The sequence below is a fragment of the Hyperolius riggenbachi genome, chromosome 4 (genome assembly GCF_040937935.1).
Source record: "Hyperolius riggenbachi isolate aHypRig1 chromosome 4, aHypRig1.pri, whole genome shotgun sequence".
Lineage (NCBI taxonomy): Eukaryota > Metazoa > Chordata > Amphibia > Anura > Hyperoliidae > Hyperolius > Hyperolius riggenbachi.
The window spans coordinates 179,329,987-179,346,926 of NC_090649.1; the positions used below are offsets into that span (position 1 = coordinate 179,329,987).

The following is a 16,940-nucleotide window of genomic DNA, read 5'->3' on the forward strand; positions in this document are numbered from 1 at the left end:
CCATTCCCCCCCAAAAAACACTATTCCCAATACAAAAGCCTAACACACTCCCAAACAGTCAGATTCCAATAACAAATGAGAATCCCCCTCCCTCAGGAGCACATAAATTCGCCTTTTCCAATATACCTACACTAAAAAAATTTTCACTTATTAGTAGTTCGGCTGGATCACGACCCAGTCTTAATGGCCCCAAAACGAAGAAAACAAAGAAATCATTGACCCAGAATATACTGGACAAACAACAACAAAAAACGCAGTCCATTGTAGAACTCTTAAATTCACCAAAATTTACCTTCACAAAAGGACCACCACCTCCCACCCTCTTTAGACATACAGCCAACCCACCAGTGGATAAAGTTGGCCTTCAGGACATTGAATTTATCCATACCTTGGACCCAACATGCGGTCCTCTGGTACTCAGAGCTGACGCTATCAAAGAAACTAACCCAGCTCTAATAAATAATATTAGAGATCAAAACCATGATATAGGGAATATCCCAGTCACAACAACTTACAACGCCATCACAAACACCAGTCAAACAGTAGTGGACGAGCATCTCACACAATTTAGCACTTACAGCACTCAGGACAGCAGTCCTTCGCCACCCCAAGGTTATATCCATAACACACCAGAACAAGATTCATCTTCACCCAATCCCAACCATCCAGCATCAGAGAGTCCAAATGAACACTCAGAATCTTTTTTAGATCTCCCACCCACCCTCACCACTCACCCACCAGATCCACTACACAAACAACTCCCCAGCCCAAAACCGATACGCATGTTCTTACAACCCAAAAGCATGCGAAAACGCTCATACCAAGACACAGGAAACGAGGGTCAAGGGGTAGGGGCGGAAGAAAAAAGGAACAGAACTTAGGAACTTCCACCGACAGGAGCACTAAATCCATCTTTAATTTGTCCAGCTATGTGCTTAAAGATAATGAGACAAAATTGTTAAGCAAGGGCTTATCGTTTTGTCCCACCAACACGGCCCAACTCAGTGAACTATACACAGACCTCAATGCTTTTGTCCGGAAACTCACGTTGAAAAGGCATTTTGCATTAAAGAAAATTGAGAAAACCACAACGCCCATATTAACTCAAGATGACACTACACCAATAATTACGGTTAACGAACATGAAATACAATTGGAAAAATGCATAGTCACTTCCCTGAAAGGCCGCTCTAGGTTTTATCCTACAGCCTCCAAGGGTAACTTTATAGAAACTTTTTATGCATTGGCACTGGAGGACCTACAAAGATTGTGTCAGGATAATGTAAAATTCCCCTCTAACTCAACACAATCAGAAAAAATTGCCCTCAATAATTTGAAAAACAATACCACCTTGGTTATCAAACCCGCAGATAAGGGAGGAGGAATAGTGTTACTTAACAGAGAGGATTATATTAACGAATCCAACCGCCTACTTCACGACCCGGTTAGCTATCGCATATTACCCTCGGATCCCACTGTTGTATATCACACGGCACTGAAAACCTTTATTAATGCTGCTATGATGGATGGCCTAATCACTAAAAACGAGAAAAATTTCATTATGATTGAGAACCCCACTACCCCCTTTTTTTATCAATTACCAAAGATACACAAAAATCTGCAACACCCCCCAGGAAGACCCATAATATCTGGTATTAACTCTATCACCAGTAACCTATCTAAGTTTGTTGATCAGCACCTACAAAAATATGTGCGTAATTTGGAGTCCTACACTAGAGATTCACAACATCTTATAGACATACTTAAAGACTACGATTGGAAACCTGACTATACATGGTTAACATGTGACGTAACAGCTTTGTACACCAATATCACGCATGAGTTTGGTACTGAAGCCACACACTACTTTTTGCAGTCAGACCTGGACATGCCACAGAAACAGAAAAACTTCTTGTTACAATGTGTCGAATTTATACTAACACACAATTATTTCTCTTTTATGGACAATATCTATCAACAAATAGGGGGCACAGCTATGGGCAGCAGCTTTGCGCCCAGCTATGCGAACCTAGCCATGGGATTACTAGAGACCATCTACATTCACAACAATAACCCTTTTCGTGATCACATTGTGCTATACAAACGATACATTGATGATCTAGTTTTCATTTGGCAGGGCGATACATCACTGATTCCGTTATTCCTTAATTACCTTAATTCAAACAGAGCCAAGCTATCCTTCACCTCCCAACATAGTAAGTCATCTCTGGAATTTCTGGACCTGATTTTGTTCCATAATAAGGATAAAATTAAAACCAAAACTTTCTTTAAACAGGTTGACTCCAATAGCTACATCCATTTCGATAGTTTTCACTACAAACCATGGACCACGAACACACCATATAACCAATTCAAACGCATCTATAAAAACTGTACGGATTTACAAGATTATGAGACACAATCCAAAACTTTGGTCAATAAATTTAAGGAAAGAAAATACCCGAAAAAACTCATACGAGATGCAAAATTCAAAGCTAAACATCCCCACATATCTCCAAAGACCGATAATGACAGATCAGAAACCACACTACGTTTCATCACTAAATATAATGCACAACACACCAACATAAAAAATATTCTGACCAACAGATGGGATATCCTACAACAGGACCCATATCTACGAGACTGTATCCCTAAAAAACCGATAATGACATTTCGCAGAGCACCTAACCTTCGTAATCTACTGGCACCAAGTAAAATCAGGACAGCTTCAAAGACACCACCTCAACCAGTAGGGTCCTACCCATGCAACAAAACACGTTGTTTGGCGTGTTCCTTCATAATGAATGCGGATCATCTGGTAGCAACAGTTGACGATATTTCTTACCCCATCAAAAAACATATAGACTGTGATTCTAAAATGGTCATCTACGTAGCGACCTGTCCCTGTGATATACAATACGTGGGGCGCACAAGCCAACAACTACGGGACAGAATTGGGCAACATAGGCGCAACATCTTAAAAGGCCTAGCCACACACAGTCTTTCCAGACATTTTGACCATACTCACAATAGAAATGTGTCATTGCTTTCCTTCGTAGCTTTGGAACAAATTAATCCACTTATACCAAATGCGATCCAGACTCTAAAAAACAGAGAGATGTTCTGGATCCAAACCTTAAAAACTTTAGTACCCTTAGGATTGAATGAACAACTGGAAAAAACATTTTAGATAGTACCATACCACAATATAATAGCCAGGTGGGTGTAGGACGCGAGACAGTACCCCCCAACGGCTCTTATTTAGCACTGATATAGCACAACTTACATATCTCACAATCATCCTTATGATGGTTCACTAAAACAAGCATAACTAAATATACTTAGAGGCATGTATAGGCTGATATGGGCTCACACATATTTTGCTCATTATGGGTTATTGGTTTTTAGTTTTTATTTTAGTTTAGTTTTATTTGCCCCATAACAGTCGCTCTCTTCTTTTACTCTATAATACTGCAATCTTACCTTATGTGTCACTGTTTTATATACTACATTTTATATTGGTGATCAATTTTTTACTTCATTGTTTTATCATTACTATATCTATATGTTTACTTATATTATTTTTATCATTAGTTTTACCCAAGCAAGTGACCAAGATTATCCTGACCAGTGCTCTTTATATAGCATACCAGCTACTTTGTTTCCAGCTAGGTTATACAATGTTTTATAGATATTTCCTAACATTTCCTACATTGCAGCAATATACGCTTCCACCACTAGATGGGGCGAGGATACAGAATTGAATACACATTACTGCAGAATAGCCCCGTTCTCTTATCTCCCCGTAATAATTTTTTTTTTTTTTCTTTGTTTATTTATTGTTGTATTGTTTAGCCCAATATACTGACTATTGCTATAGGGCCGTTATCATATTATCATTACCCTTGGCCCATAATAACTACCACTAGTGCAGGAGGCGCTAATCCTCCAGCTTACAATATGGCGGCGGGGGTTTTTTTGCCCATAGATGACGCACTTCCGCCCCCTGGGTTTCCAACCCCAGCCCCTGTGGATATGGCTACACTGCATTCATGCCCACAGATGACGCATATTTACCAGGGACCTACTACCTATGATGGTATTATTGCGCGACAGCCAGCGTTCACTTGCGCGCACGCTTGACAGGGAAATCCATCAGCCACGCCCACCACTAGCCGTTACTCAGTGCGGGGTATATAGTAGCTGAGAAGGCGCCCGATAAACACAGAGGTGCCAAGTCAGTACGGACTACTGCTGGGTAAGTTCGCTGGATTTAGTTTATACTTAGTTTATACATGGTTTATTGTTTGTTACCTCGTTCCCCACTATGGGTGGGAAGACTATAGCTTGAACTTCCATGGATATGGATTGTTTACCTAGCTCTGATAGATGGTCGCAGGGCTTGTTTTTGTTTACCGAGAGACACAATGTAGAGCCTCTGCTCATTTTATCTGCTCATTTTAGGTTTTTGTTTATTCATTTATCATGTGTATCTTTTTATTAGTGGAAATGTGCAATTATGTCTTCCTACCGACCATAAGTTTAAGTATAGATGTATATTGTCCAAGGTAGATGGAGATATGTCAGGATTATGAAAATGGAGACATATCATGTTAATATTTCTTTTTGTGCTATCATGTGTGGAAATATATAAATCTCTTAAAGAGGCGGCATCCACTATGAATTATTGCATGTCCATTATAATATATAGTTGGAACCGAACATTATTAATATATGATCCTATTTTCTTATTATATCATGATTAGATTGCCCCCAAGATAGAGATCACAGTTATCTATGGGCATTTATTTTATTTATGGGCATTGTTTTTTGGCATTTTTGCACAATCATGTTATTCATGATCAATTTTTGATCAATTTCTGATCATCGTTACTACTATTTGTTATATATATATATATATATATATATATATATTTTTTATTTTTTATGAACATTTTTCGATCAATTTCTGATCATCGCTACTAATTTTCACTGTTCTATTTGTATGTTTTATTGATTATATTTTATGTATGTGTTTTTGTTTACAGTTGCTCCTGCTTGTAATTGTCTTTTGCCTGAGGAAGCGGGCTTGGGTCCCGTGAAACGCGTTGCAAATTGTTTTGGTTACTAGGAGTACTAAATTGATTAAATTTGTTTCACCACACAAAGTGGTCTTGTGTTATTTGTAGGGAGGGCAACTCCACCATTGCCACCCACAATTTTATGGTTTTTAATTTGGCACTATTTTTATCCTATTGGCGCCTCTGTATTTCTTATTACGCGATTATCCACTTGGTGGATGGGTGTGGATACCCCTCTTCTTTCCGCACAGAGAGCGACTTTTTAACCTGAGCGGGGACAGGTCCAATCTCCCCGACTGTGATACGAGTGGTTGCCTAATCTCGGCAACCCACACTTGTGAGTATATTATATTACTATTTCTACGTATTACCATTTATCTACGATAATACACTATCGGGGGCTCTCGATTGTTTTCCTTTTTTCTCATTAAATAACATTTATATTGCGCTTTTCTCCTGGTGGGCTCAAAGTGCCAGAGTTGCAGCCACTAGGACAATAGCAGTGTTAGGGAGTCTTGCCCAAGGTCTCTTAATAAATAGGCGCTGGCTTACTGAACTGGAGGAGCCAAGATTTGAAGAGGCAGAGCCCTTTACCAGTACACTGTAAGCCACAGGCTCCAATTTCACTAGTTCCTGAGAGCAAAGCAAGGTAGTTTTCACAATAAAACATGCAGAACTGCAGAGCAGTGACCTCAGTAGCACCACAATATGTCTGTATCATACAGTTTGTTAAAATCGTTACACTATATAGAGATAATTTTATAGGTGTTGTATTTTCTATTGGATTGCAAGCTGTAAAGGCTAGGGCCCACTAGAAATCACAAAACACAATCACTAAGCACTTTTTGTAGCAGAGTGGTTTCCAGAGTGATTTCTGGTGATTGTAAAGCGCTGCAGAATTTAATTTTAAGGATTTGTGCAACAATTACGATTACCTTTATTTTTATGGTTGTGGCTAATAAAATTGCTGCAAAATCACTTTTGTACAGCAATTCAAAAGCTATTTGCAGCCATGCAATTCTTTGTATTGAAGCACAGTCGCTCCAGAAATGCTGCAGGACCTGCAGTTGTGATTTGGGGAAATCATAACTCCTTTGGAATCAGCACAATGGACTTTCATTAGCCTAGAACTCATGGAATGGCAAAGATTCCAAAGCACAGTTGCAACAGCTTGTGTGAGTCCCTAACAGAGAAAAGCGTCCATTGTCACATGCTGCAAGACAGTCAATGGCTCAGGGTCATTCTGAGTACTTTCTTCAGGATCAACAATATCATCACAAGTATAATATACATATGCAGGCATTGAGTATGTAGCATATGATCAGGCATGCAGAAGAGTCCTTACTGATCTAATAAACATAATAATGATGCCATTCTCACTGTAATGGTAAACGATGTAGACGTGTCAGCTTGAAGAGAAATTAAAGCACAAAGGAAAGAATTCAAAGGGTTCATAAATCAATACCTGAAGCCCAGACATACATATCCTCTGGTGGATGAAGGATTGCACCTGATACAAAGTACAGATGTGCCAGGAAGGCCACAGCTGCACCTGCTGTACTGGTGAAACATATGCACAGCGGGATGCCACCAAGATCTGCACATGGCATTAAACAGTGAGAGATGACTCCTGGTTACATACTGCTGATGCAACATTGTTGCTAGGCACCTGCATCCACTTTCATGGCAGTGGGTGGTCATGATGACAGATGCTGCCAGTGTTTGTTTAGAAGTTAACATCCTAGCTACTGTGTATCCACTATTATTTGCTTTGTAATGAAGAAGCATAGCAGAGAATATGTAATTTACAAAAATGAAGGCGTGGTGTGTGACCACCTGATTATGTTTCAGCCACATATTGCTACCTAATAAAATGATAATCTGCAGGATAGGTGAACAGAGTGTTTGCTAAATACACCACTGTTCTCCACTTTGCATAATAAAAGTTGATGGAGTGAAGGGGTTGAAAGGCATCTGGTGACCCACAAAGAGTTGCTAAAGTTGAGTTGCTTTATAGAAATGGATGATAATTCCTCATTGTCGATAATTATCAGCAACGGCAGCGATCACAGAAAATTGATGATTCCTGTTCGGAGATGCCCCTCACTTATCAAAATGGTAAAACTTTAAGCCAAAAGGGGGAATTATTTATACAGACACAGTGTCACTTTCCTGGTGAGTTACAGATTGTCATCTTTATCGCTATAGATAGACCTCTCTGTTTCCGTCCAATACATCAAATGTAATCGGTCAGATGGCTAATGTTTCGCTGTCTCCTACAACAATATCATATACAGTATGTTGTTTGGCTATGTAGTTTCACTGGGCCATACTTACATGCCATTTTCCCATTTTTTCATTAACAGTTAAGTTAAAAATAACACATAATCATAAATATTACATTTAAAAGTTTCATGGTAACAAATTCAGCAATTGGAGTTCTTCTTTAAAGTGTACCTGTGCAGCGCAACAGGGAGCAGAGGGGACGCAGAGACATGTTCTCTGCTCTATGCCATGCCTCTGTGTCCCCTCTGCACTGCTTTAAGCCCCTCCCCCCACCGCACTGTGACCCTCCAAATCCACCGACAAGCACGTCCCTTGCAGGAGAGGCACTGCTGCAATAATGCCCCACTGACATTAGGAACATCTACTCCATCACTCTCAATGGGCAAAGCTCTGCCTCTCCTCCGCCTATTCCCCGTCTCTCCCCGCCCCTTCCCCACCCCTCTGCACTTTGTGATGAGAAGCACAGAGCTGCAGTGTCATGATCCCGGGGTCACATTTTTTTTTCTAAAACGAAATGGAGTAAAATATGGGAAACAGGAGTGGCAATGAGATAGTAATGGACACTACCTGATCTGGCTAGCCCGCCTGGTTCAGGTAATATATATATATATATATATATTTTTGTACTAAAATGTTTCGGCTTGTGTACGCTGTAACCGTTTCAGCGCCACCCACAATCTAAAATGAATTGGTGGTTACAAAGTAAAAAAAAACAAAAAAAAAACAAGTTTTTAAAAATGTTGTATTTCTAAGATATAAATTGTCCTTTACTCACCCCTCCCATTATACCTCTACTGTGTCAGAGGGCTATTTAGCATACAAATGTACAGCTGCACATCTAGGAAATGTCTCCCAAATCAAAGATAGCTTTATTGGCATAACCAAGCTTCATACAGGCATTGCTAAAGCGGGGTGGAGGAGGGGAATGGGGACATGGGATGGTGTGAGTCTCTCCTCCCTGGGTTTGTTCAACTGTCTGTGTCTCCCAGACTTGATTTCGAGGTTGCGAGCACTCAGTCTGTAGACACTTGATTTTCCTCTCTTGAGAGTTTTGGAGATTTTCCAGGTATGGGGCTAGTTTATATTCTCTCTGTAGGGACTGGTGTATGGTTAGCTCCTCCATTTATCTACATAGTCCTCTTTGCTCTTGGCTCTAGTGTGCTTTATATGGGCTCTTGATAGGACCTGTGGATCTGGGTTTGGAGGGAGCAGAGGGTTGATCACTTTTTTTCAGGTCACATGGCTTTTCTTGGTTTTCAGTGTGCAGCATGGCTTTGTAGTGGAATGACTCGGGCCTGTTGCTTTGTAGGTAGGCCCAGTAGGGTAGCACTCTATTCTGTACCCCATCTTTCGTATTTCAAATAACACAGCCTAACACAGCCTACACACTTGCCTCAAGGCAAGTAGTTACTGTTGCACTGCTGGAGAAATTTGCAGCTGCTATACACAGGCAGCACTCATGTTCCAGGTTTTACAATTACCTACATCTATTATAATACTAAGGTGGGAAGATATAAAATAGACAAGAAGAAGCAATTACCGTAACTTAGATGATGCTAAAATCGGTTATAGCTTTTACCAGAAAGAACGCACCCTTTCATTTTCTACAAGATAACTGTGAGTTACATTTTGAGTTAACCACCTTTAGGGCAGCCAGTGATAGCAAGCTTTCTGTCAGCATGATTATTTTATTTAATTGCTGCACATTGTATTACTTTGTATAATGTTATTTGAGAGTTCATGTACTTTTTATTTGGACAGTTCTCTTGTGTATTAGCAGCATGCTATGATGTTCACCCATTGTGAAGTTAAAATTCGGGACTCTTCTTGTTAGCTGGTTGAATGTTATGAGAACTGGCACAGGGAGCAGGCTTTTGGGAATATTTTCAAATCACTGGAAGAAACTCACATATGAGAAATTTTGCGCTCCCTGTCAAAATGAAATAGCTATTGAACAGAAAATGTGTTATATTCAAATTCCATTATGCTATCCAAAAACTGTTTGTTTCTGTATTCTAGGAGAGCTTTTTAACATTATGCAGCTGAAAACATCATTTAAAAAGGTTGTTTTTGTGTAATGATTTTTTTGTTAAATGGTCATGCATTCCTTGTGAGTTCAATAGCCTTTAGCAATTATAGAACTTCGTCTTTTATACCTTTTGTATTGAACTTTCACAAAATAGTTTTTGGAAGAGGCTGTAAACACGCTCACCATCATACCCAGTTATGTTATGGAGCCTCAGAACCACCAGGATTTTATGGATCAGAAGGAACAAAAGAGCCCTGTACTAAAAACACTGCAAATTGCAATATTGCCCTCCTAAGAGAGAAGATAAGCACTGGTTTCTGAATTCACGCGCTTAAAAAGAAAGATGCATAATGCATCATTTCACAATAGTGGGTCAGAGACACCTCTCCTTACTAAACAGAAACTAGGACTAGCCCAAAGTAGACATAAAATAGTAAAAAAAAACTGGTTAAAATGAAAGGCACCTGTGGACCTTATCTCTCAATAACTGCCTTTTTGGCCTAGGCAAGCATCCAGAGGCAGTAACCTATAGCAACAGCTATACTCCTTAATTTACACAAAGGTGGGTCTTTGCTACTGCGCAGGTGCAATATGGTTGCATTTCGGGGGTCCCTGCACTGGGTCAGCCTGGTGGAGGCGGGCGGGGGAAACCTCCGGATCTCCCTTCTGAAGTAAGTATCTAATTTTGTTACATGTAAACTTCACAGGTTTGCTTTAGCATAAACAATTATTGCCTATTGGTAGTATGGTGCGGCACAGAATGACTGCATTCTGAGAAGCAAGATGCTCTCTGTTTATTTTTGGAGTTTGGATGTTCACTTCACTGTTTCTAAAACCTGGTAATCCATTCCAGATGTAGAAGCTGTTCTGAGATACAGAGGGACCTGGCCAGTGTTATCAGAGCATGTATAGAACTACCTTATGATACTTTTACACAGTGCTAAGCTTCCTAATTGCTGGTGGAGGTGTTTCTATAGTAACAGAGAGAGAGAGAATCAGGCATTTTTCTTAGCGTATGTGGGTATTTGCGTTGGTCTTATGTCAGCTCTAGTGTGATTGTTTCTGGTCTACCTATATTTCTACACTTTTCACCACTCATGCATGTTATAATAAATTGCTATTCTTTCCATCTTCCATGGGCATCACACCTCTTTGCATTTCAGTCATACAGAATTTCATATAGCATTACTTCACCAATGCTTGTTTATGTATGTATGTGTGTAGAATATATATATATATATATATATATATATATATATATATATATATATATATATATATATATATATATATATATATATTATATTGTTGTTGTTTTTATTATTATTATTACTTAGTATTTATATAGTGCTGACATCTTCCGTAGCACTATACAGAACATATAGGCATCAATTCACTAAGCTTTATCAAACACTTTATCGAACATTTGATCATTTATCTCATGGGTAAAATCTAATTTTGAATTCACTAAGGTGTTATATATTCATTGAATGTTTTATCGATAAAACTTTCAATAAACCTGTAACACCTTAGTGAATTCAAAAGTAGATTTTACCCATGAGGTAAATTATCAAACGTTCGATAAAGTGCTTGATCAAGCTTAGTGAATTGAGGCCATAGTCTCATCTGCATAGGGGGCAACGCTGTCCACTTAACACTGGGAACATTACATGTTGCTTTCTGCAATATATCGTCTAAAGCCTGGTACACACATCCAATTTTAACTGTCCAATTTTATTACTTTGATATAGTATGAGAGCATACCTATACAGTCTGTTCATAGTATTCACAATCTGTTGACCGTCATATTACATGTAGGTGGTAAAACTGGTCAGTGATTGGCCTATCAAAATTGTATGTGTGTGTGCACCCTTATCAAACCTCACTAAACTGCACCACACATAGGGGCTGATTCACGAAACAGTGCTATTGAATAGCACTATAGCGCTAAATGAATTACGCAAGTCATTGTGTGCATAAAACTTTACGCGCGCTAAAACTGATAGCGCTCATTACTTTAAGGGCATAGAAGTTTACGCGCGTAATGTTAACATTTGTCAGCTGTTTGCCTATATAAGCTTTGCTCAACAGCACTTGCTTCAGAATAGTTTGAGACGGGGCAAGTAAGTGTTATTTGTTTGTATGTGTCCTTTACAATTTTCAGCAGTTTTTGGCCTCTGTATAGTTTTTCATTTTTTTAAAAGTAGTAATTAAATTGTGTTGGTCATATGTACAATGCCAAGCAACCATAACTTTTATTAATTGTATATCACTGTATGCATTGTACCATGCAGATACTGTGTAGTGTGACTTGTGTTGTGTGCTGTGTAATGTGTGTGTACTGTGCAGCTGCAGCACACTGCTGGGGACCCTGTGAAGCAGCACACTGCTGGGGAGGGATGCTGTAAAGCTGGGACACATTGTGTGATGGAGCTGCCATAGAGGTAAAGTGGACAATTGACCCAGGGCCCCTGAGCTCTGCAGAGGCACCTGCACTGCTGGACTCCAAGTTGTCTCTCCCACCTCCTGCTGCATCCCAGGTTCCCCCCTAGGCAGGGCAGCCATCAGGGGGGTACAAGAGGGACAGTAGTATTGGGTCCAGGAAGGGTCTGGGGCCCAAAGAGTGCCACTCAAACCTCTGCTGGCAATTCTACCGTGGCATAACAGGAGTTGTGTGGTCATCTCCCTCTTCCCTGCTGCGTGAATGGTGAACATGCCTCAATGCAGGGGGGAGGGTGTTATGGGCGACAAGCAAGTTGCTTTGACTCTACCCCACATACCATGGCTCTGCCCCCACCCAATCTACCTATCAGATTGTTATTTGGCATTAGGGGGGCCCTGTAGGTTTGCAAAGTATGGGGCCCAGAAAATTCTGAGTGCGGCCCTGCCCCTAGGGAACATGTATTTACATGGTGTTGTTAGCCCCTTACAGATGCTCGAATGTGCTTGATCACATACATTAGTATTTATGACATTTAAAAAGTATAAATAGTCCTGGACAAATGTTAAAAAAAAATGTAAAATATATTTTTGTTTACATTTTCCTTCAGTGATGGAACCGTTTGAGGCTTGGCTGGATGAGTACATGTTAGGTAATGAATGCTAACTTTGCTATGTTTTTAAAGCATACACTATTAAACTACACACTATTTAAATCAGTAACATTTAACGTAATAACAAATTTTTATGCCTGTAATTCTTTAACGATGCAAATTATTACGCGCATTAAAAACATCACCGCTCTTGATTTTATTTCCCTACCAACCCCTATCTAATGAACGCACTTTACCGTACTTGCTGATATCACTTGTGGCTTTATGCCGATAGCGCACACAGCGTTACGCCATACGCGCGTTATGAAATAGCGCTGCGTGTTATGAAGTAGCGCTGTTTTAGTGAATCAACCCCCTAGTGTAAACGATCCCTTACACAGTAGACAGAACTATGCATATCCACCTCATCTTTCAAAGGAGCTCACCGCCTTATGTCTCTACCATATGCACACAAATTAGGGATGTTTTGGTCATCAGTTGATATTCTAGGTTGAAAAGCATAACAGTCAGGGTATACAAACTTTGCCACGTATATAGTGGCCTGAATGGGATTTTAATCTAGAAGCATGCACTCGAATAGTGCTGAACACCAAGCATTGGTGCAACCAAACACATTCGAGATGGCATGTGCATTTTGTCTATTGCAAAAGGAAGTCATTAGCAAGTCCGGCTACATACAGTAATAGATGCATGGCTTTTTAGTTCATGGCTACATAGGTGTTTATCAATTTCACAATCACACAGCTAAGTTTGAGATTAATTACTGGTAATGAGAGCTACTATAAATGAGATTTCCAGTTGTGCAGTAGAGTGATTTGGATCCCATAAGTTAAGTTTCAGGGCAGAATGTATTGGTGATTAATGTTCTCTCCCCTCCTCCATTGACTTCATTGAAAAAGGGGATTAGTGGTCCAGTAATTACTCATTTAGGAGAATGTTTCCATCCTAGGTATAGCCCTGAGAATGTGATGTTATTAGAGCAATTTTCCAGCAATCCCACACAAATCTCCTTTTATCTCTGTGATGTTTATGAATTTGAAAACTAATTTAAGCTACAATAGATAGACAACCAAACTAAAAAGCCTATTTGTGGATTATTTCCTGGACAAGACTTGCATTGGCGGATAGTAAACGTGTAGCTTTTTCTCTTTTCTCTAAAAGATTTACAGCATAAAATCTACTGCCACAAAAACAAAAATTTGCAGCATTCAAACAGTTAAACACAGTACTTTGTTCTTCCAAAACCGAGCTGCGCTGAGCGGAAAAGCAGAAAGAGCCGAGAAGCGATCATTAGAATTAGGTATATAAATACAGCAGCTATGCAGTAAAATGTAATGGCACCTTTCAGAGCAGATAAACTGTACATTGGGAACTTGTAATTTGTGAACGGACTGTAATACTTGTGCACAAAAGCAAATATGATAACTGTATGGGTAATTCAGTAGGAAAACACATTTTTATTGAATGTTATGTCAGAGTTTTATCCCACTTTGAGGTGATTTTATTTTCTTTTTGAAATGGGTGAATTACTTGTGCTTGCAGCAGAGAAAGGCAAAGCATCCTTTTGTATCATGTGCTTTTAAAGTGATTTGTACTATTGCTGCTATAGAGGTTCCCAAAACCTCAAACAATGAAGTAAAAGTTAGCTTTACTAGTTGATGTTACAAAGCTATGATTAAGAATCAGGAAGGTGATAACGTTAGGCATAAGGAAATATATTGTTTATTATAGAGATCAATCACAGCCAAAATGAGGAAAATAGCGTTACATGCATGAGATAGCTACCATGTAGTTCATACCTCTGGCACATAAATTACTGAATATTCCTATGTGCATCAAAGGCACTCCTTATTAGTTCACAGGAGATTAGTTTGTTGGGCAATGGGATGTACAAATAAGCACCTCCTAAATCTGGATCAGGTGATTTCCTGCAGGTCCAGATCCTAGTTCAGATAAACTGATTCAGTTAACCCCAGTGCTCTATAATTATATATGTTTTTCTCTACTCTTAAGATTTATTCAATATAAGGTCTGCTAGGAGGGAAATTTAACATAAATTATCTTTATGTCGATGACATTAAAATGAATGTAAAAATATGGGATGCGATTGGACAACTGATATGCATTAACATAATGTCATACCAATCTATATACCTTCTTAGGCCAGAAACCTACTAAGAGCGATTTCTAATCGCTGAAAAAGCTCTTGCTAATGCAATGCTATGGGTGATTTTTATAAAATCAAATCGCTCAAATGGGATCACACCCATAGCATTACATTAGCAAGAGTTTTACAGTCGCAAAACGCTAACAAAATCGCTCCTAGTAGGTTTCTGGCCTTAGAGAGGTTTGCAGTTTTCACAGCTAACTACACTTAGATGAAGAATAGTAAAATTTATGGTAACATAGATAATTATATTTTTACTCACTCATTTTTACTTTTATAGAAAATCCACACAATCCTCTATTAATGCTGCCCATTTTTTTTTATATTGTCAAGGCTTCTTTTCAATGGACAGTTGATAGACAATCCTCTCAAACTCTCACAACTGCTTGCTGCTGCCTGGTAACTGCTTGCTGAGCACACAGTTCAACAGTCCATGGAAAAGAGGCCTAAATATTATCTTTTGCATTTAGAATGCAGCCAACTAAGAATGTCCTAAGTTTATAATAAGCTAAAACTATACTTCTTAGCAGCTAAACAACAGCAATCTGGGGAGCATCTGTGTGAAAATTGTGCTCCGTAATTTGGGTGCCCTATTGCCATTATTTGAATATTGCTTATGATATTCAAGCAATGGCTTAGCAGCATACATTTGTGTCACTTTCTACCACTATGTATTTTCCCCACTACCCTATCCTCTAACACTAATCCTACACCTAACACTATCCTCCCCCTACATACACCTAATCCTAACCTCTCCCCTAACAATGCCTAACACTAACTTCACTACAAATACCTAACACTAACCTCCCCCTACCTAAACCCTAACCCCCTCACCTCCATCTAACACCAACCTCCTACTCACACCTAATCACCAAACCAATATCTCTTCATCGCAGTCGATAACAGATTACAAATGTAGCCGATAACTTTACTCAGATATACATGCGCCACAATGATCCAAAGTTTTGCTATACAGCTGTTGAACTCTGGGGCGTGATAGCTGGAGTTTGGCTATACAATCGCTGAACTCTGGCACCAATTATTACCCCTGCCACTTCAGTTAAAATGCTATAACCGCAAGCCACAAGTTTGACTATATGGTTGCCAAACTGCAGCGCCCCAGGCATCCAAATTATATACTTGACATACCATAGCCATTATTCTACATTATAGTCTATGGTAGTGCCAAATTACAGATAGGTGCCAGTGCCATTTTTATGCTTTTGGCTCTGGAAAACAGATGACACTCACCGTGTTTTGTTTGCAATTACCTGTACAGGGCAGGAACAGTGATTGGCACTAAGGTCTGACCTCCTTAACTTCCAGTTTTTGCTGACAGCACTATGCAGTGGTTGGGTGCATGTATGTGCGTGCACGTGCATGCGTGCATATTTGTACATGCGCTTGTGTGTAAGCTTATTCAAAAAAAGCAATCCTAAATAAAGTTACGTTTGCACTTAATCCTTCCAATGCGTAGGACTGTAGACAGCGGTTTGACTTCTCTAAACAAAGGCCTGGATTTCCCTTTAACAGTTAAGCATCTGTCTAGTAGATAGGTTTTTAGTGTGTGGTGTACAGCATGGAAATGCTTGTTTTATTACGTGCTACAAAAACAAATAGTAATTGTACCCACATTTTGACAGTGAACGTTGTAAATGCTATGAGGGATAACTCTAAATATTTGTTTGCCAAATTAGTTTGCATTGCAAAACAACAGTGGTTTGTGTTAACAGTGCTTTATAATGCAATTCACAGAGCCTTGCATCAATATCACTTGATGCATTTCAAACGTGGAACATAAAAATGTGTAATTGGGAAGGCTTGGATTGATACATAAATACTGGTAATAGGAGAATTGTTTGTTATAGCACTGTCTGCATTCACCCGTCTGTTGTTTTGTTATTTGTAAAACAGTTGCTAATACGCTTAGACACATTAGAATTTCCATAGAATTCTAGCTCTTGTGATTACTTTTCACATCACGTTTAAAACAAACACTGTGCTGCTTTAACTATTGCTTAGTTGCCTAGGATACACAGTCATGGCAGGCCTAAGATGCTACTGCTAGCTCCATCGTACAGCACCTTCAAGATTAACACTGATCTCAGTTATATAACAGATATATGCACGCCCTCTAATAATCTTATTTCAGACCCCAAAAAATAGAGTAGGGTTTATTCAAACAAATTCTGTGATGCATTTATAATGAAATGTCTATTTTAGCCTGCATTTGTGCAGATGTTTGTGTTCTCATATCGAAATATACATTGCCTTATAAGATGAAGCCTAAACAGGAAATTACTGCAGCTGTACTGTGTTTT

The 16,940-nt window shown here is 39.2% G+C and overlaps 1 protein-coding gene across 5 annotated transcripts in view; it reads left to right on the forward strand.

Annotated features, from left to right (window-relative positions):
* The window catches only part of NLGN1 (neuroligin 1), a 946,844-nt gene that overhangs the window by 562,128 nt on the left and 367,776 nt on the right, over positions 1-16,940 (forward strand). The window lies entirely within an intron of this gene.